The 20,395-nt window shown below is 41.8% G+C and overlaps 1 protein-coding gene across 3 annotated transcripts in view; it reads left to right on the top strand.

Moving 5' to 3' along the window:
• The window catches only part of LRRC4C (leucine rich repeat containing 4C), an 858,040-nt gene that overhangs the window by 664,373 nt on the left and 173,272 nt on the right, over positions 1–20,395 (top strand). For all 3 annotated transcript variants that reach the window (XM_063117430.1, XM_063117429.1, XM_063117428.1), the window contains one exon: positions 18,804–18,891. The gene's annotated coding sequence lies outside the window, so the exon portion shown is untranslated. The remainder of the gene's footprint in view (positions 1–18,803; positions 18,892–20,395) is intronic.

The following is a 20,395-nucleotide window of genomic DNA, read 5'->3' as shown; positions in this document are numbered from 1 at the left end:
GGATATGATCATCTTAACACCATGTCATCGCTCCACTCCACAGGGCCATGACATCTCTCTCTCTCTCTCTCTCTCTCTCTCTCTCTCTCTCTCTCTCTCTCTCTTTTTTTTTTTTTTACTTAGTAAATGTCATAACTCCATTCCAGAAAGCAACTAGATTTCAACAAGAGTGCCAAGCACACATCCAGTCCTCAGGAATCAATTGGAATCCATTAGCGTTTTGGAGCAGACTGTTACCATAGGACTACCACTCTTGCAAAGGAGTAAAGCTACAGACAACCTAAATCCCAACAGTGATGTGAAATCTACCACTTTCAGATCATATTATGCTGTGCAGTTGAGAAAACAAAAACTACAATATATCCTGATTCATATTGTGGGCTGATCACATGTTAGGAAAACCCTGCAGTTGTAACAGTAGCCCTCACCTGTTGGTAGGTGATGATACTCAAGAATCCAAGGCAGCATTCCTTTTGAGCTCTGCCTTAGGAAGTTGATGCAAGCTAAGATAACTTTGAAGGAGACCAGTGGCTGGTAATTGCTAACTTGATTTAGCTGCAAGCCTAAAAATGTATCTATCAATTGTGTAGCAGTTTTAAATTATATATTTCATAGCACTGATAACCATGTGTGAAGAAATGTCCTTTACATAATGGTTATTGTTATGTGATGTTTGCTTTGTGTAGCCTCTCTGAGCAATAATGTATCTGAGTAGGCCTGCAGCCTTGTTTTGTTACCCCATAGGTGGGATTGCCCAGTGAAGAAGCAGTTTCCCTATAGTGGTCACAGTGCTGGGAAGGGGAAATCCCCATACTATGTCAGAAAAGGCATCATATTTTGAGGAAGGCAATAAAGATAATATGGCCACTATATTGCCTCATCCATTTGTGGATGTGTAATTTAGGATGTATATGATGGTGGAGTGGAAGGTAACTGAGGCCTTAGCTAGATAGGGCTTTATCCTGGGGCGATCCCCGGGATTGTCCCTGTGCATCCACATGATGCACAGGGGATCCCGGGATCAAGGAGAGATGATCCCTCCCTTGTCCCGGGATCTCACCCTCCACTTTAGGCCTGGTTTTTCTGTGGTCTCAAGCTGAGCCTGAGACCACAGAATGTGTGGCCGGGCGTCGCGTTTTGTCCCAGCTCCTCACGGTTCCTCGTGAGGAGCTGTGACCTGCGCATGGGGTGCAGAGCTTCTCAGGAACCCTGCACCCATGAGGGGTGGGGTGGAGGGAGCGGGAAATATTTTTTTAAAAAGAAGACTTACCTTTTGCGCACGAGTGCTTGTGCGCTCCTGTCACTTTAAAAACAAAATGGCAGGCACAACACCTCTCCCTCTGAGGCTGTTGCACTCCACGTGTGAACAGTGGGGGAGATCTCGCAATATGCAGGATCTTCGCCCCTCCATCGCGCTAGACAGTGAAATTCTTTGCTATTATTATGTTAGGACTTGAGCTAGTTCTCTTTTTGAGCTTTGCCTTCTCTCAAAGTTGCAAATACTGACATTTTCCTCTGACACATTTTGTTGTTGTTGTTGTAAATATATATTGTTTGGAAGACAACAAATAAATTTGCTGGTGACAGTTATATTTTCTACTTGGTTTGGGGAATATAATGTGTTCAGTGTCTTACTCCAACCTGCTGTATAATGGACTGATAGTAATCAAAAGCTGGTGTGTGTATGCTTTGAATAATAAAAGGCCAGAGGTAACTGTGCTGAAGTGGCAAATGGCAATAGGTTAGAAAGTGCTTCAAGTTCTTTAGCATCAAGAAGTGCCTTACTAAAGTACCTTGCTATTATTTAAGCTTGCCTTTGGGAATAATTGTCTACATTATTTTCCCCATGAGACATATGAATCAGTTCTGATTTTCTTAAGAGTTCATGCAACTGTAGTTCAATAGAAGATAATATTTTGCCTGTGAGTGTAAAGGAAAGCATCCATACATTGTGAATAAAACATCCTGTCTGAGTCCGACATGGTCCAATAACATGACTCAAAGATGCTGTACATTCACACAAGCAGCTCTTCTGTTGGCCAATGGCCATGACTTGCTAACTTAGAAAGAGCAAACAAGACATAAGCAGAACAGTATCCATCAATGTCTACTGCTGTCAAGCTATCCAGAGTTTCTTGGTAGGATAGCATAAATAGTACCTATCACACACACACACACATATCCCTTCTTTGCTGGGGAAGGGGAAGAGCTATGGGAGATGCTGTAGCTCAGAGGCTCCCACCCCCTTGCCACTATTTTTGGTATGAGTGTCTGTTTCTTTCCTATCCTCTCTACTTGGAAAATCCTACAAGTCCTTGTGTGACTAAAATATTGGTATTGTCAGTATAAGCAGCCATCAGCTAAATAATTTGAAAAGTAATTTTATTAAATATGGACTGCATCAACCACCTGCCATACGCTGCATGCAATCAGCCTCATTAGGAAGAACTGTTGATAATACGGCCACTGTATAATTAGATGTGAATTCATTTCCATGTGTCCTAAAAATGGTAAAACAGGTGTGTGTGGGGGGGGGGGGGGCATGCTACAAGATAAAATTCCAAAAGCATAGGCTGCATTCTTATGGTACTGAACCTCTGTCTCATTTGCAGAAAGGGGTGGGGAATTATCTCAAGGTTAGGTTGCAATAACAAACACCTTTGATTTGGCTACAGACATAATGTAGTTATTGAACCAAACAGCTCTATGCTCAGCTGGTGCCTTTTCACTGGAAAATCAGTGGTTTCCCATCTCTCGACAGGAAATCGTTCATAAGAAAGATACTGGTTTCCTTTCCTTTACAGAATTTTCTCTATACTGCAGTAGTGGGGAACTTTCTTGCCTACCATTGAGGGCTCCGTTCTAGTGCTAGTGGGGGGTAGGGTTGGACCCAAAAGCAGGTGAGACCAGACAACTCCCCTTCTCTCCTCCTCTCTCTCTCATCTTCACAAGGGTGTACCCTGTTTGTTAATTGCCTGTTCATTGTCTTTCTCACACCCCTTACACCCCCATCCCTTAATCACACACACAGAGACAAACACAGACCTCATTAATTCATGCTTTATATATTATATGAATGTCTTTTCATTCTATTTTTATTTTATTTTATCTTGTACACCGCTCCAAAATATTGAATGGGGAGCGGTATATAAATATTGCAAATAAATAAATACATAAATAATACATTTACCCCACACTTTTTCCATACACACATCTATTACCCCATCCATCTATTCACTCCTATCCAAACAAACATATTTCTCCCTTTTCTTTAACTATTTCTTTTTCCTGTGCTCTCTCTTCTCTTCCCTTCCCAGCTGCCTCACTTCCTCACCCCTGGTTGGGGCATTGGGGAATTACGCTTACAAAAAAAGCTTCCATTGGCACCAGTGGAAGCTATTTTCTAAAGCTAATTGTCTTAAGAGGCTCAGTTTCAGGTAATGGCAGCATTTTCAGAGGGTGGAGTTAATTCATTCCACTGCTGCCACCCCCTGAAAATCCCCACCTGCACAGCAAGTTGACCTAGAAAAATATCCCATTTGTACTGATGACTAATGGCCAGCATTTGTACTCTGCTGGCAGGATCTACACTACTACTTTAAAACAGTTTATAACAGTAGTGACAGCTATTGGGGCCCAGGGCACACTCCGTATACAGTTTTCCAACTGTTTTCAAAGTGTTGTATCCTTCTTAGTGTAGATCTGGCCCTGGTTGTGTGTATCCTGGATAAGTTCTTCCAGTTCTTCTTTTAAGTGCACCTGTTGCCTCTGCTGCTGCTAAGACCTACTATGGCTTGCTGAAATCCTGTTTCCAAAGTCCTATCTCATGCGTCTGGAATTTGACTTAATGGGCTCCACTTCTACTTAGAGGTTGTTGGTGATTACACTTATTATTCCAGCCTATTCTTGGGGGCTGGTATCCTACCAGTTGCTTCCTTTCTCCAAGTAATTGTGTCTGCATTTTAAGCGCTGTGCATATTTACTCAAAACTAGACATCAGTCACATGTTGTTCAATGGGATTTACTTCAATGTGTTCAGAGAACTGCAGCCTTAATTGTCAAGCAAAAGTCCATGGACACCATGCCAGTCAGTATGAAAGGCTCCCTTCATATGCAATAATATAGAATTGTTACATGATGTAGTTCACCACGGTTTCATTCTCTTTTGATTTCTAATAATGCAAAGATTAGTTTTAAGACAGTTCAACCTTCCCTTTATTCTTCTTCACATCAGAATATCTGTGACTTTAGCAAAAAATGAAATCTTTTTAATTTTAACAATGTAAAACAGGAATAACGTGTTTCACTATCAAAACTATATATCTCCATCTAGGTATCTAAACTGCTGCTATGTCATTTCCGTACAGCCAAAAGCATCTTGTTATTTCTGACATTTCATTTGGATTGCGTTTGGAATTCTTCTTTAATAAAAAGAGATTCACTTTCAGTATTAACTACCAATATCTGAGACCTTTAAGATACCTGCAGCAAGGGAAAGAAAGTACTGCAATATTTCTTTTTAGAAAGTTGACTTTTTAATAAATGCTATTTCCATCTTTGTTTTTGGCATGACCTTAAATGTCACTCAAGAAAATCTCCTCAGTCTATCAACAATGCATATTTATACACTCATTTTAATCCACAAGGCTCAAGAGGCTTTTGCATACAAAACAGGGTTGATGTACATATTCTCAAGTTTCAAGTCCTGATGCAAATTCAATTTGTTTCAGAAGACTCTATATTAGATGTGAAATTAGACCAGCCTGAACTGCATCTAGTTTCAGGACTTCCCAATAGGTAAATGGAAATGGGAATGGTTGGGTTGGATGCCCAGGATTTATCCTTTATTTCTGAGAGTAGAGAAATAGGAGTTCATATTGCTCAGGAACAAAACACCTCTCCAGTTGAAGGAAGTGGGGCTACCACCAGCATGGGCACCCATTTTTCAGAAGAGGGAGAACAGATAGTAAGTGCTAATGCTGAGAACTTCTGGTTATTGGGTGATTTAAAAATATGATGAATATATAAATGATGTTGTAAGGGCTGTTGCCTCATACAGAAGTGTTATAGAGACCTGATGTCCACTTTTGCATCAATCCCTGTGTGTGATTCACTTCACATCTCAGATGCAAAAGCAGAACAGATAATGTACCAGCTGTGCTACACTGCATAACTTAACTAGCACAAATTGACAGGAAAATTTACACTTCAAAAAAAAAAAGTAGTTTCTGAAAGTATGAAATTATCCAAGCTGGAATGTGACTAGGGTACCACTACACAGTCTGCACCTGTAGAATTTTAGAAACATCCACACACCTGGCTAATAATTTCAGAGATATCTTCCCTGCTGTCCATAACTCTTGTGTTAACAGATGTTATTTTCTCCTATTAGAATAAAGGATCCATGTTTTTCTTGTATTCAAAGCTCCTGTGCGGCTCTCCCAACTCGTTAGATAAAAGAATGGAAAGACATATTTCTCATAAACATCTTTAGTATATGGTTTAGAAAAAATGCCACAACTAATTTTCAAAAACTCCATAACATTCTCCACACACAGCCTCAGCCCAAACTTTGCCATTGTGAATTCAGCACCATGGAATAAAGAAGCAAAGTTGCAGGATGTTGAAAAAAAAGTAGTTTCATTCTAAGGATCAGCCCTATGAGTTCTGACCCTGACTATAATATGGGCCTTTTTCAGGGGTATACATTTTTAAAAGTGCCTGCAGAGATTTTTGAAATAGTCTCTAAGATAAAGTCAGAGCTGAAATGTGTAGCACTACTCCTCGGAATACAACTACAATTTTTTTTCAACTTCTTGAGACTTCATTTCCCTATTCCATTGGGCAGTTTTGTTTGAGCCTATAGTAAACTCAGCACTAAGGAGAGAAAAAAGCATTGGCCATAAAGCCAAGTTTGTTCTCCAACATGACTTTCTGCCTCCACAGTAAGTACAGATATTTCTACTGTCCAACTCCTTACAGACAATTAATAAATCAGACTACTTCCACCATAAGAAGTTCATAAGTGGAAAACATATTTTCTTCTCAGGCTACTTGGTTTTAGTTGAAAGCACAGTGAAAATTTGGAGAATAATCTGCAAAGTGCCCTTTTATTTCTAGGGGGTAAGAAAAGAAAATTTTTGACTTTTCTGAGCAACATGTAGTTTGAGATTTTTTGGCTCAGCTCTATTATTATTATTATAAACATTTTTATTTGCTTCATAACCGAAACTCTCTGGGCAGTTTACAGGGTTCATCACCTTCCCTAGGGTCTTCCAAATGTTGATACATCTTGTCTCTAATACAGTTACCATCAACACCATTCCTTCCCTGAAAGCCCAGTGGCAGGTGGGACGGGGGGGGGGGCAGTGTTGAGTTCAGGTTCAGGGAAAGGGTGGAGCTAACACTATGCCAAAATCCATCCTCCAATTTCCTGAAAGTTTTCTTCCCTCATGAAAGAGGCTTCCATTTTTCTGCCTCATTCTCAGGACATTTTATAATTAATTTGAATGTGTGTTTTTTGAAGGTGTGTTTGACCTTACCTAATCACTATGAGGTGGCTGAGGATATTCTCTATATATTTCTTTCTGTTACACATCTCACCATTGCTCTGCAGTCTCCCAGGCTGCCTGCACTCCCTTATCTGAAAAGGCCCAAAGGGAGGAATAAATCTATGTCTTCCCCAAGGTGGGAAGCCAAGGAGGATACAGGCGATCAGAGAGATGGCTGTACAATGAAAGACAGGACACTCTTGCACACTCATCAGTTACCTCATAAGTTAGGTAAGCACAAGAACCCTGAACCCAACCCATGATAATTTCTCCGAAATTTCTTCTCCTTTGAATTTCTTTTTGAAAGCAATTTCTCTTCTCTCAAATTGAATGAGAATGGTTGATATTTTCATGGGAGAATTTATTGGCACAGCACTTGGTACAGCTATTCCCAGCATTGACAGAATCATGATGCATCTGCCAGCCATATAGCTCTTAAAGATGAGGAGCCTGTCAGAAAAAAAGAGGTGGCAACCCTAATTAAGCACTAATGTGGACAAATATGCAGGGCCTCAAACTCAGACTTTTAAGACCAAAGCATTCAAAGCCCTGGGTCTGGATGGATAATTCTGTCAGGTTCCGTTTATCCCACATTCAATTATAATTGTAACAATTGTTATCAAACCTGAACTGAAACAACAACAACAACAAACAAACAAACTCATGCATCTCTAATATCCAACTCCAGCCCCAGAGATGCAGTAGCTGCTGCCTTTTCTCATCTTGCTCTAGTACACCTTGCTCTACTACATCTTGCTCTACTTGCTCTAGTACATCTTGCTCTACTGCTCCTTTTCATCCTCATCAGGTGTGGCTGTGGATGTGCTGAACCGGTGCTTGGCTGCGACAATGGACTGGATGAGGGCTAATAAACTGAAGCTCAATCCAGACAAGACTGAGATGCTGCTGGTGGGTGGTTCCTCTGATCGGATGGGAGGTGTTCAACCGGTTCTGGATGGGGTTGCACTCCCCCTGAAGGAGCAGGTTCATAGCTTGGGGGTTCTCCTAGAACCATCTTTGTCACTTGAGGCTCAGGTGGCCTCGGTGGCACGGAGTGCTTTCTACCAACTTCGGTTGGTGGCCCAGCTACACCCCTATCTGGACAGGGATAACCTAGCTTCAGTTGTCCATACTCTGGTAACTTCCAAATTAGATTACTGCAATGCCCTCTACATGGGGCTGCCTTTGAAGATGGTCCGGAAGCTGCAGCTTGTGCAAAATGCGGCGGCCAGATTGATAGCTGGAACAGGGAGGTTTGAGCATGTAACACCGATTCTGGCCCGCTTGCATTGGCTGCCTATATGTTTCCGAGCCCAATTCAAGGTGCTGGTCTTAACCTATAAAGCCCTACATGGCTTGGGACCACAATACCTGATGGAACGCCTCTCCCGACATGAACCTACCCGTACACTGCGCTCAACATCTAAGGTCCTCCTCCGAGTGCCTACTCCAAGGGAAGCTCGGAGGATGGCAACAAGGGAGAGGGCCTTTTCAGTGGTGGCCCCCCGACTGTGGAATGATCTCCCCGATGAGGCTCGCCTGGCGCCAACATTGTTATCTTTTCGGCGCCAGGTCAAGACTTTTCTCTTCTCCCAGGCATTTTTAACAGCTTTTTAACAGCATTTAACAACGTTAAGTTTGTTTTTAATGGACCCCACAATTGTTGTTTTTAAATGGATACTGTTGTTTTTATACTGTTTTTTATGTGTGTGTGTGTGTGTGTTTTTAAATTGTATACTTTTAATGTTTACTATTTTTAAATGTTGTAAACCGCCCAGAGAGCTTCGGCTGTGGGGCGGTATATAAATGTAATTAAATAAATAAATAAATAAATAAATACACCTTGCCCTATACGGCACATTTGAACCAGAATAGTAGATCACATCGCTTTGCTGGGATGGGAGCAGAATCTTCTTTAGCCTGTTGGGCAACCATTCCTTGGATGTTTAGAGCCCATCAAACCACTGACCGTGACAGACAGAAAGAGGATAAGTACTTGCTAAGAGCTTCTTGCTAAGTGAGACTTGCCAGATATTGCAGTATATCTGTTCTCCACCTTCCTCTCCTATTCAGTGTTGTTTTGTTGTATGCGTTGTTCTGACAGTTACTGATGAGTGTCAGATCATGCAATGAATTGTGCATGTAGTACATTCTCCCCCTCATTCTCTGCTTTGCAATCACTTATACTCCCACACTTGTTCTGAAGGAAAGGACCAGTGATGTGTTTATATCCTTGTGACCACTTAACCTCCTTTACCTACTTCTTGTCAGCCACTACTCTCATCATCCACAGTTATCAACTTCTCTGAGTTTTCTTCACTTCTCAAGGCCTTGTTCTCTGACCTTCCTGCCCTCATGCATTCATCTCCATCACAATGCACAGAGCTGGCAAAAAGTAAGTTTCTTTTTTGGCTCTTCCAGCTCTCCTCAGCCACACATTCAATCTTCACTTTTGATCACGGAATACTTGTTTACATTGCATTTTTGCAGTTACAAGGATAGGGATGGGTTCAGACATGAGGGTCTGCATAATAGATAGGACAGAAATTTATTTAGTTTTCATGAAAGTGAACTTACTTTACGTCTTTGAACCAATATGCTAGCTGAAATTCAATCATTCTTTGAAATTTGTATATTTCCGAATTTTGCCATGGGTCTCTGCAATTAAAAATGTGTACAAATGTATTTTTGTTAGGGAAAGTGCACACCGAAATGAATGTACTATTTGAAAGAATGTTCAAACATAGATTCTATTATGGAAATTGCTTCTAAAATGAGTATATTAGACAAAATGGAATATGAAATGCATGTATTAGGAGAAATAGACATAAAATTGATACAAAATTTCATATAATCTTTAAAATAAACAACCTCAAAGTCCAGGATGGGCCAAATTTATAACTGGAACAAAGTGAAGCTGAAATTGACAGATTCCCCCCACTCCACCCCTTGTCTGCATTAATATATAACGCTCTGGAAGTTGTTGGAACAAGGTGTCTGCCTTGGAGCTATCTGTGATCTTGCAAGACAGTGTCCCACAAATCTTATTTCCTAATATTTCCTCTTTCCAGCTGCTCTTCACTGATTCTCCTAGAGTTATCCAGCTGCTAGCTTTGGCTACCAGTTACCTTCTGCCAGACTTTATGGCTACCGTCTGACACCACTCTTTATTTTCACCCTATCCCTGCAGGCTTAAAACAATCAGTACATGATAAAAATGGTGTTTGTCTACTAGACTAATTTGCAAAACCCATATCCAGCGTTGCTTACAGCAAATGGTTCTACATTACACATTGTTGATTATGCTTGATTCTTGTCCGAATGAATAGGATCCGAAGTTGTTAAATATCTTGTGGGATATTAATATCCATTTCCTTCTTTGAAGTCATAAATGGGGGCAATGTAGAGCCACACAGGACAGAGCATTCAGCATGGTTGTTAATCACTGCAGTCAGAAAGCACAAAGATAACAGTGGCGGGAGCGTCTCTCATGCAGGTAAGGGGGCATTTGGAATCTGACCTTCTTTCCATCCTGAAATAGCCCCAGGCCTTTTGAATTAAATTTGAATTTTCCAAGGCAGTATCAAAGGCAAAGTTCCTCTACATACCTCACATGCCAAGTCCTTTCGCTTGCCACCAGTCATAAAACTACTAAATTACAATCCCTTTGTGCATAGATTCCTACTCATCCTGGCATCGTGACAGCTTACTGATTTGCATAGACTCAAAGGAAGGGAACTTACCTTGACAGGAAGCAAAGAAGAGGGGAAAGAACAACCACCAAGCAAGACATGGCGTAATTAGGGTCATTTGGGTGTCGCCAGCAACTTTTCAGAAACATTGGGAAAGCTCCAAAAGGTTCAGCAACTTGGCATCATGGAATCTGTAGTTCCCATGATACCTGGATACTAGGGCAAGCCCTACCATCATTAGGCAAAGTAAGGCAGACACCAGGTGGCAGAGGATGGAGAGAGCAACAGTGGTAGCCCCATCACCATTCCTGTGTGTTCCATGTGGTCTGGCCTGCACCCCATAAGAAAGCCTGTTGTCCCTTGGGAGATGTGGAGGATGCTGTCCTATCTCTTGTATAAGATTCAGCTGCCAGTCCAGGTGCCTTCTGTAGGCGGAATGGGGGAGGGGGAGGGGGAGTACCATGTTACCCTTGGCCTATGGGCCTTGGAAGCAAAATATCTTAGGCCAACCCTACTGGATACAACTCCTAGTGATCAGGATTCATCAAGGCCAGCCACCTAAACCCAGGACCAGCTCCACCATAGAACAGAGTGAGGTGACCTTCTTTAGGCAGTGCCTGAAGGATACTGGAGGATACATGAAAGCAAGAACTGGAATCTGATTGGTGCATTCAGACTTTTAAAAGGGTGAACGTAGTGAAGGGGGGGAGAATTTGAGCTCCAGGCAGGAAAATGTTTTGGGCTGGCACTGACTTCACATTGCTAAACAGGTTTTCCTGACTGTTCTCTCATCCTCTGGTAAAGCATGGTGGGTTTGAGGTGAACACCTGATTTCTGGCATGAAGGCCCTGATATACTCCCTCAGGCTGGATTCATGGTAATGATGTCATTGCTCCATGTTAAAGGCCAGAGATGACTGGGCAGAACAAGCATCACACAGAGCTCAAATTAGACTCAATCAGGGCCGACAACTTTTGAAATTCTGTCTGCCTGTCTATCTATCTATCTATCTATCTATCTATCTATCTATCTATCTATCTGGAATGCTAATTAGAGAATTATACTCTGGCCAGGTTAATTGATTCCACCATACTGGAAATGTTTAACAGAGCAGAACAGTGCCTGAATCTATAGTTCTTTCTGACTTTTAGACATAAAACTAGGCTTTGTTTTTTGTTTTTAAAGAGTTAAAATAATTTTCCCCAGCCTGTTGTTTCTTTTAGCTAAAACAAACAAATAAATAAATAAGCAGTCTGCAGGAGAGTAATTGGCAATTTCTATTCCTGAGAGTTGCAGCTCGTTTGCTGGTGTTGTTGTTCATTTGCCTTTTTTCTTTAATAGCCAAATACCAGATTTTAATGGTCCTCTGTTTTTTTTTTAATTACATTTTCTTCAGCATGTACACTGTTGTGCACGTATTTGGGGGTCAGGGGAAAACAGGCATTAAAATCCTAGGTGTCAGCAATTAAAGAGCAATGTAAATTTAAAAACAAAAAAGGACAAATCATCATTCCCACAGCACACTATTTGAAATACTAATTCCCAGAATTTTGGTTATTTCTTCTTCTTCTTCTTCTTCTTCTTCTTCTTCTTCTTCTTCTTCTTCTTCTTCTTCTTCTTCTTCTTGAATTGAAATTGTGCTGTAGCAGAAAGTGGTTTTTAAATAAATAAATGAATAAATACATCATTTCCCCCCTTTGGTGGAAAGGGTTGGTTTTTCTCACACTTTTTTTTTAATGGGAGAGTGTATGTGTGCATCAATCATTATCATCATTCCAAAAAATAGAATAGAATCTAAGGGATACCAGAATGGTGAAACAATAACAGAGCAAAACTCTGGGAATCTGCTGATCCCTATAAAAAATGTTGGTACGTGAACAAAGTGTAGAGACTGGTTCAGCATGACCCATTGCTGTCCACTTGGTGCATGTTCATATTAGTCCCTGCCATCACCTCAAAGAGCATGGCTAGATGGGACGATATCCTGGAGGCAACCATCCCGGTTTGTTCCCGGCTCCTTGCGAGTAAACACGAGGAGCCGGGCATGGGGCACAGAGCTCTTCAGGAGCTCCATGCCCATCGGGAGTGGGGGGAGCAGGAAGGTTGTTGTTTTTAAATTACCTTTTTGAAGGAGCACTCCTGCGCTTGTCTTCAATTTTAAAAAATGGTGGCTGCAATGTCCTACGTCCTCCCAGAACGTTGTGCGCCATGTGTAGACTGAGGGAAGGATCTTGTGATCACCATATCACAAGTTCCTCCCCCTCCACCCCCCTGGTGTAAACATGCCCAAAGTGAGACAATGGTCACCCCACTCCAGGGAACCCAAACCCAACAACCTGGTCCTCCCATCAACTCTGGCCTCTGAGAATGATCCCCCCAAAAGCCTGTCAGATACCTCAGCCACATAGGAGCTTAAAGCTACAGAAATGAGCATGGGTCCTCTAAGGTTGCATTCAATACCCAGTGGTAGAAGAAGCCTTTGACTGACCTGAGCTGACTGCCTACCTCCATTTCTACTAGTCCCTTGCAAGAGCAACAGCTCCTTTCATCAGGAACTATCTCAGCCTAGCTCCTGTGCAGTTCTTTCCAAGGAACTATCAGTCTCTGCCTTGCTGTGCTCCTGTTTACTCTGCATAACAGTTGACTGAACAAATCCTTTGCCTTCCCAGTTGTAAGAGCCTCCTCAAGAAACTGAGCAATGCCAGCAGGGGTGTAGGGTGGGGGACTTTGCCATCTACCCCACTGCTCTGCCTTTTTTTCTTCTCTTGAGGAGAACAGCTAACTCGTAATCAGTTCTGCCTGGAATATACCTGGTGAATGGCTGAGATTATTGCCACTTCTTCCAGGTGCATACATCAGTGCCTCCTGAGCATGCTCCAGGCTTGGCCATAAAGTCACTACCACTCTGCTGTGTTCGGCATGAAAGTGATGCTGGTTGCCTTCCCCTTCTCTTCTTTTGAATTAACATGTGGTGTGAGAGTAGGTTTGACATGAGTGAGTTTCATGTATTTTGTCCAATTGGTTGCACCTAGATTGTTCTTGCTGGTTTCAGGGGTCGGGGGGAGGATTTGTCTCTTTTAGTGCTATGTCCAAACAATTTACTATCTTGGCTGCTGGTGGAGTGGGGTATAACTACATTTTTGATAAAAATGTGGCTTGTGTTTTATTAACCCCTTGTTCAATATATTTACAAAGTTTGCATTTAACAGATTTGATTAAGTTCTGAGTTGAAAGTTTGTTTATATGTTTATTGTAGTATTTGTATTGCAAAATTTTCATTTTCCTCACTACTATTGTATTCTTTATGATGATTAGTTGCTTTGGGCTTCCTTTTGGAAGGAAAAGCGGGATGTAAATATATACCGTGATTGACCAGCTACTTCCACTGGGGCCAAACCCAAGCCAAGGGCTTAAGTAAACACATAAATTCAGAGTAGTGCTGTACCATGCCCCCCCCCATGCCATGTACGGGCTACTGGCTTGCATGGAGCTGGGCAAGACCTCAAGGGAATCTACACCAGTGCTTATCACGTTGTATATTACCATTGAAAATGTTACATTTTCTGGTGGTTTTAAACGTAACAGGCCACACTCACGATTAAAGCGTTACTTACCTTTCGCTTTGACGTTAGTAATCCATTAAAGCAGGACACGCTGTGTCTTGTGTTGCTCTAGCAAGGAGTTTCTTTTCGTTGTTTGTTCCAGTGATCCGCCCGCTTCCTGTTCTCCTGCCTTTGCCCTCCCCCCTATTAACATGAGAAATGCAGGAAGCTGTTGTTTTCGGCACTGAAAGGAAGTATACACGCCCCCAGGAAAGCGATTTGCTGAATATTGGCATTTGAAATATCAGTGTCACAAAACAATAACGAAGTAAGGGGGCACATACGACGTTGTGCAACGCTTTTAAAACACAACAAAAGAAAAAATACAATGAAAGAAGGAACGGAAATACAACGAAGATAAAATGTTAAAAAGGTAACGTCATGTGACCCAATAAGTAATCGTAACCCTTCCTTAACATTTTAAAGCATAAGCGTAGATCCTACCCTAGAAACGTAAAATAGACATGCTCTTGGTGGTTCTGTATGGAGCTATGGGCCATGTTACTGAGATCCAGGGGTGTGCACGGACCCCCCCAATCCACTTCTCTTCCAGATCCGCAACTTCTGGATCGGGTCCGCTCCGCTCTGCTCCACTTTGCCTATAGTCCGCTCCGGTTCACTGCGAAGCTCCGGATCCAGATCGGAGCTCCGCTTCCCCCCCCCCCCATAGGCTTGCATTGAAATCCAAAAAAGCCTACAACTTTTTTTCTGTTATTGTTAGAAACCTCAAATTCAGCACCATGACACCTCATGCACGTATACACATGCATGCCAAGGCTCAAGCCATCCAAGCCTCCCCTGATTTTGGGGGAATTTTTGAAAATCGGACATCCCATTTTCAGACATGGGCTTTTCTCCGACATTTTGACAGATAAAAATTTGGAAGCAGGCACATCCACATTCATGGCAAGTTTCAAGCAAATTCCATCATCCCCTGATTTGGGGGGGGCTTTAACCTCTAACGCATCACCCCTAACCCCAATTCACACCCCTTTCAATATCTCTGTCAATTTTCACGTTAGAAACTTCAAGTTAGGCACCATGACACCTCATGCACATATACACATGCATGCCAAGACTCAAACCAATCCAAGCCTCCCCTGATTTTTGGGGAATTTTTGAAAATCGGACACCCCAGTATCTCAGGGATTTAAAGCTGCAGACAGCTCAATGGGGCCATTTCAAAGGAAATCCCAACATGCCATGAATTGGGAAGTAGATAACCCTAAATATGAATCTTCTTCCACACCTGAAAAAATTATTTGGAACTTCAAAAAGTCTAAGTGAGCGTAGGAAGGACTTGTCCTCTGAGACAAAGCAAGACACACACAAACCATCCCTGCGAGGCGGGCACAGAGGAGGAGGACAGGCGGGCAGAGAGCCAGGCAGAGATATGCCATAGATCTAGTATGGGGAAGTCAGTCCCAGCAGATGCCCCACCACAGCAGCACCCGGGGGGAAAGGCACGCAGGCAGGCAGGCAGGCATTTCTGGGGGCACAAGGAAGTGAGCCAAGGATGGCTTGTTTCAAAAGCCAGCAGTAAGTAAGCATTGCAAACCAACCCTTCGAGGCGGGCACAAGGAAGTGAGCCAAGGATGGCTTGTTTCAAAGTCAGCAGTAAGTAATGCATTGCAAACCAACCCTTCGAGGCGGGCGCAAGGAAGTGAGCCAAGGATGGCTTGTTTCTTTCTAAGCCAGCAGTAATGCATTGAAGCGGGCACAGAGGAGGACGACTGGGAGCAAGCATGATGGAGGCTGCTGGGCACGAACCACAAAGCCCATCTCCCAGGCACCAGGCGGGCAGAGAGGCAGGCAGAGATATGCCATAGATCTATGGGGGAGGAGCCAGTCCTGGCAGATGCCCCACCACAGCAGCACCCTGGGGGAGGCAAGCAGGCAGACAGGCAGGCAGCAGACATTTCTGGGGGCACAAGGAAGTGAGCCAAGGATTGTTTCAAAGCCAGTAATGCAAACCATCCCTGTGAGGCGGGAGCAGCACAGAGAGATGCCTTTTCTTTTGCATCCCATAACTAGAAGGCTAGGAGGATAAGAGTAATACTTTGTGATCCTTGCTTCAGAGTTGATTGACTGCACTGTGATCACAGCCATTATTAAACAACAACAACAACAACAATAGTAATGTTAATAATAGCAGTACTAATTAATATTAATAGCAATAACAACAACAACAACAATAAGGAGTTGAACCACAATGAAAGCCTGCCTGACTTCACTGAAGAGGAAAAACCAGGAGAGCTTGGGCTATGGGGTGTAAATATAAAATGGAATAAATAAATAAACAAAGGAGGAGTGGAATTAAAAGCAGCAGTGTTGCTGAATAAACAACAAGAAGATTTTTTTTAAAAAAAAGGCTATGTCTGTCTTTTACCAGTAAGAGGAAAGTGGACGTGCCCAGGGGGAGGGGGATATGCCAATTTTTGACTGGCCCTAAGTAAGTACCAGTCTTTAAGAAGCTACCTGTCACTTCAACTCATGATAGGCATTAGTCTCCACTGGTTACTCTTTGGAGGGCTCTGATTACCCTCCAAGGGCAGGACACAGTGTGTGTGCACTGGGCACGTCCACATGCCCTAGGGGACCTCATCCCCTTGCACCACATCTATTCAGTTGTTCACCAAGGTTAGGGTGGGTAGCAGTGCTGTGTTTCCTATCTGTTATTTATTTGCTTAATATATGATTTCAGGTTGTGTTTGTGCATTTGGTGGGGCTACTGTTTAAAAAAACACTGGGAAAAGTCTGTTCAGAGACTAAGAAAGAGAAGTTTCCCAGTATCCCAAGTTACTAAGTATCCCATTTTGCCTATCCCCTCCTCCAACTTTTGGATTGGAGGATGCTTCATCAGGTGATCATGACTGGGAGTTGAATCTGCCTCTCAGCACTTCAAAAAGGTACCTCTCCTGCTTTTTTTACCCTATTTTTTAGAAAATTATAGAAGCAAACCGCACCACACAGAGTGCTGAGAGTAGGCTCAAAATGACCCCCACCCACGACTCTCTAAGCACACCATGTATCAGAAAGATAGCTTTAAAAACAAAAAAGTTATTCAATAATCTTTTCCGCAATGCAATCCTATGGGCGAAATTATCCAAAATGGCAGGCAGATCGCTCCGCCTATGGCCGCTTCTCTTCGCCATGCTTCTCCTGGCCCCCGGCTCGCTTCTCCTGCTCCTCTGGACAAGGCGGATCAGGCCAATTCGCTCCTGCTTCTCCGGTCCGAGGAGAAGCGGAGCACATCCCTACTGAGATCCCTTTGGGGGTTTAAGTGCTACAAACAAAGGACTTCTAAGGAAGTAACAGAATGGAATAGGAGTGAAACTTTGGTTCATAAGCAGGGCTATCATTTCTTAAGGGCAGAGGGTTTTGCTGCCTGGAGACTGAGATGTAGGCATTTGTGCTGACAAAGCAGTGGTCAAGTTGTGGAAAATAAGCCACTATAAGAAAAAAGTTGCAACTTTTGTTACTCCTCACATCTAGCATTTCATTGAGTCCAGAATGTTTCCATATACCCTGATAAGGCCTAAGGAAACATCACCTCTCTAAAGCTATGAAAACAGCAACAACTATTTTTGCAGATTTCTGTGCTCCTAATACGTCTTTCACCAATCCAGAACTATATTTCTACTTGACAGTTGAAAAGAAGGGGGGAAGGCAATCATAAGGCAAGTACGTTTGGTGAATCAAAAAGAGACTAAAGGGGGAGAACTTCTGTTTAGTTCTTTTCTGTAGGTTGTTCTGTTTTGCATAGTTCCAAGATTTGCTAACTTTCTTTTCTTCTTCTTCTTCTTCTTCTTCTTCTTCTTCTTCTTCTTCTTCTTCTTCTTCTTCTTCTTCTTCTTCTTCTTCTTCTTTTTTTACATCTTCGGCCCGTTTGGGCCATAGTTTGCAACATTTGCATTCTTTTTGAGTGAGTAAAGAAATTCTTACTTTGACCATGTCTCTCCTTCAGTTTTTAAAGGTGCAGTTGGACATTGTTTCTAAACTAGCTTTTGGGGACAAGATGTCTAGCTCCTGAACAGCTTCAGTTTTCCCCAACTATTTTATTTTATTCACTGGTGAGGTTCAGACTTCAGTACGCTTTTCCATTTTAAAACATTCTCTCCACTTTCTACTTGGATTTGTTTTTCCTAACTGGACTTTCTTGTGTTCTATACCCTGGATTCTACGAGAGAGATCTCTCTCAACCTTCCTCTTTGTCCATAAAAGCTGTTTTTCAGATATCTGTCTGGGATAGGTAGCTAAACCTTCCTTTTAATTCTACCTTTCCTTTCTTTTCTTTAAAAGTTCAGACTATACTGCTATGTAATTGAAAGCTTCAAACATTGGATTTAACTAGTTTAGACTGGTAGAAGTTTAAGTGGATCTAAGTAACAATTCAAAATACTGCTAGTTGGGCCTACTATAACCGTTATTCCATAGCTATTCCATTTGATACTAACACTGTGTTCTAACAGGCCTTAGCAAGAGTTAAATGGTGGTGCATTTTGCATAGTGTACACATGTCTTTCTTTGTAAACATTGCATGTTCCATGTGATGTTCTTTTGCATTTACTTTTCTTTATAAACCAATACTATCTAAAGATGGTTTGTCTGGTTTCATTCATTTAACAAGTTGAAAAAGTATTCGCTGTTTTCCTGCTTCAGTTTTAAAATATATTCTCAAACTTATCAAATCTCGATCAAAGTGGGGAGGCAGGTAAATAAAAAATATCATTATTTTATTATCTCCCCGCCTCTCTCTCTCTCTCTCTCTCTCTCTCTCTCTCTCTCTCTCTCTCTCTCTCACTCTCACTCTCTCTCTCACACACACACACACCAGGAAACTCAATCAAACTCAGGTACCTTTACATCATTGATATATCATCCCTTATTTCGACATATCCACTCAATAAATATGCATTTTTTGTTAATTTATAATACTAATGTCTCTTTTCTTGCAGGACCAATGCTACCTTCATCACCAACCATCATACATTTTTATCATGCAGACTGTCACTTCAGTGCAAACATCAGATATTATTTCTTAAGGTAAGATTCATCAAAGTCTAACATGTTTAAGCCAATAGATGATATAAAGCTGACCTCTCATTTCCAGGGGAAATACTCACTTCTATTATCAGGAGTGACCCTGTCTCCACAACTAATTTCAGAACTTTACTTTGAATCATTCCCAATGGGTCCACATAGAATCATAGAATAGTAGAGTTGGAAGGGGCCTGTAAGGCCATCGAGTCCAACCCCCTGCTCAGTGCATGATGACACACAATTCTTATTTTGTGTAGTGTTGCCTTTAGTTATTATTACTGTTGTTGTTGTTGTTTACAAACATTTTAACTGCAACATTTCTATTCTTATTTGATAAAAGGGTTACCAGCACAATTCTAATCATGTTTATGCAGATTCAAGTCCCATTGAATTTAGTGGGCTTACTCCCTAATAAGTGCATTTAGGATTGCAATCTAGTGTGTATTGTGGCATGAGCATTATTTATCTGGAAGCCAGAGTTTACTTCTACAGCTTCATGGAACTGACCAAATAGATTCAGGTAGAAAAATGATGTCCGTTTGTGTCTGGGTGAATTCTTTATTTTCATGAGTTTGATGCATTTAGGAATGGCTAGAACATCAGGCTGCTGGAGTTTGTTAACAGCTATAGCACAACTTTACCAAGACCTATTTAAGACTTAAGTTGTCAGCAGTGGAGAATGACCAGAGTGGTTGAAGAGCAGGAAACCTTTGTTGTGTAGTTGTGGGAAGTAGAGTTGGAGGATCAAAAATCAAGGACAGATATATTTTGGAATGTGATGGCAGAGAAATGGGAGCAAGCCTGGGGAGATTGTATTAATTCCCTTTCTGCTCCTACTGAGTCATGTATTGTCAGCTACTCACCTTAGGAACAATAGGGCCTTCTCTCTCTCTGTCACGCACTCATTCACGCAACATGTATATTGCTGTGTTTTGTAATATCCATACACTGGAAGAAAGAGTTTCAAAACTGTAATCTGGAGTCCCACAATTCAGAACTGGCTTTGGATTTACCATTATGTTCACTGTTTGAAAAAACATGACACGTGCGCCTAATGTGCTGGTTTGAACATGAAGCCATTTATGACAAACCAAGCTCTTTCCAAGGTTTGTGTTGGCACTTGATGAGAAAGGAGCATGTGCCAAGAATTGCAGTACAAAAAGGGTGGCATTTGTGTTTGTTCACTTTTTTCCCCTTGTACAAGAAGAAAAAGAAAAGTCTCCAAAATATCTTACATGCTGAGAAAACACTATTATTTTTCCCCTCATGTCAGAGCCGCTGGGGGAAAAAATTGCCAAATGGAATTTTGTCAGCTCTCCTGAAACTGTTACCACCTTTGGGGCTTAGAATAAGAGGAAGAAAGTTCAAGCCTAGAGGGTAATTTATTTCAAAACCTATAAGCACCCGAAAATAGAAGACTGAAATGAAAGTGTCTTTAAAACTACTGTGAAACGATACCAACTTTCATCTGTGAATACTTGAAAAGAATACAGGAAACTGCATCTAC

This window comes from Elgaria multicarinata, chromosome 2 (genome assembly GCF_023053635.1).
Source record: "Elgaria multicarinata webbii isolate HBS135686 ecotype San Diego chromosome 2, rElgMul1.1.pri, whole genome shotgun sequence".
In the NCBI taxonomy this organism is placed as follows: Eukaryota; Metazoa; Chordata; class Lepidosauria; order Squamata; family Anguidae; genus Elgaria; species Elgaria multicarinata.
Note: the sequence above shows the minus strand (reverse complement) of the source record. Positions and strands in the feature narration are given on the sequence as shown.